At 39.8% G+C, this 663-nt stretch overlaps 1 non-coding gene across 1 annotated transcript; it reads left to right on the top strand.

Annotated features, from left to right (window-relative positions):
- The first annotated feature begins 327 nt into the window (after positions 1-327).
- On the top strand, positions 328-432 carry LOC145122895 (small nucleolar RNA R71). Its single transcript, XR_013714792.1, has one exon. It is a non-coding gene; the product is annotated as a small nucleolar RNA R71 (small nucleolar RNA).
- The last annotated feature ends 231 nt before the right edge of the window (positions 433-663 follow it).

The following is a 663-nucleotide window of genomic DNA, read 5'->3' as shown; positions in this document are numbered from 1 at the left end:
TAATTCACAATCCCTTGTAGAATGGGGTCCCCCACAAGCTCTGCATCTATCTTGAACTGATCCACCCATTTTTGTGATCTTTTCTTCCATTGCGTCGAGCTTTGCAATTACTGAACTGATAGCATCTTGACCTCCATCTTTACTTGATTTTCCTTTAATGAAATCCTCTTTTGGGCTGTGATACTCTCTTGAATGATTAGCCGGTTCTTCAATTAAAGCTTTGTTAGTGGTCGGGTCCTTCTTTGTCATGGGCCCTTGAGATTCTAGAATTTGGCGAGTGCATACGTTGACTCCATCATAAAAATTGATATCTTTTGTTGCACATTGAATTCATGTTGAGGGCAATGTCGTAACAATCTCTTGTAATGCTCCCAAGCTTCGTATAGCGACTCCCCTTTAATTGTTGAAAAATCTTGATATTTCTCTTTAGCTTTGCCACTTTCGAAGGACGGGTAAACTGGTTTATGAACTCAGTCTAAAAATCATCCCATGCGTGATTTCTCTAAAAAGGAAGTGATTTTAACCATTCCTTAGCTTCACCCTTCAATGTGACCGGTAAAAGTCGAAGCATCACCGCATATTTACTAACGTTTGGTGCATTAAAATAATTTGAAATCTCCACCACCTCTTGTATGAGCTCATAAGCATCCTCGTGCTCATTCC

Source organism: Lactuca virosa, chromosome 6, assembly GCF_052849685.1.
Source record: "Lactuca virosa cultivar CGN04683 chromosome 6, Lactuca_virosa_CGN04683_v6, whole genome shotgun sequence".
In the NCBI taxonomy this organism is placed as follows: Eukaryota; Viridiplantae; Streptophyta; class Magnoliopsida; order Asterales; family Asteraceae; genus Lactuca; species Lactuca virosa.
The sequence above is the reverse complement of the archived record's forward strand: the minus strand, read 5'-3'. Positions and strand labels throughout refer to the sequence as shown.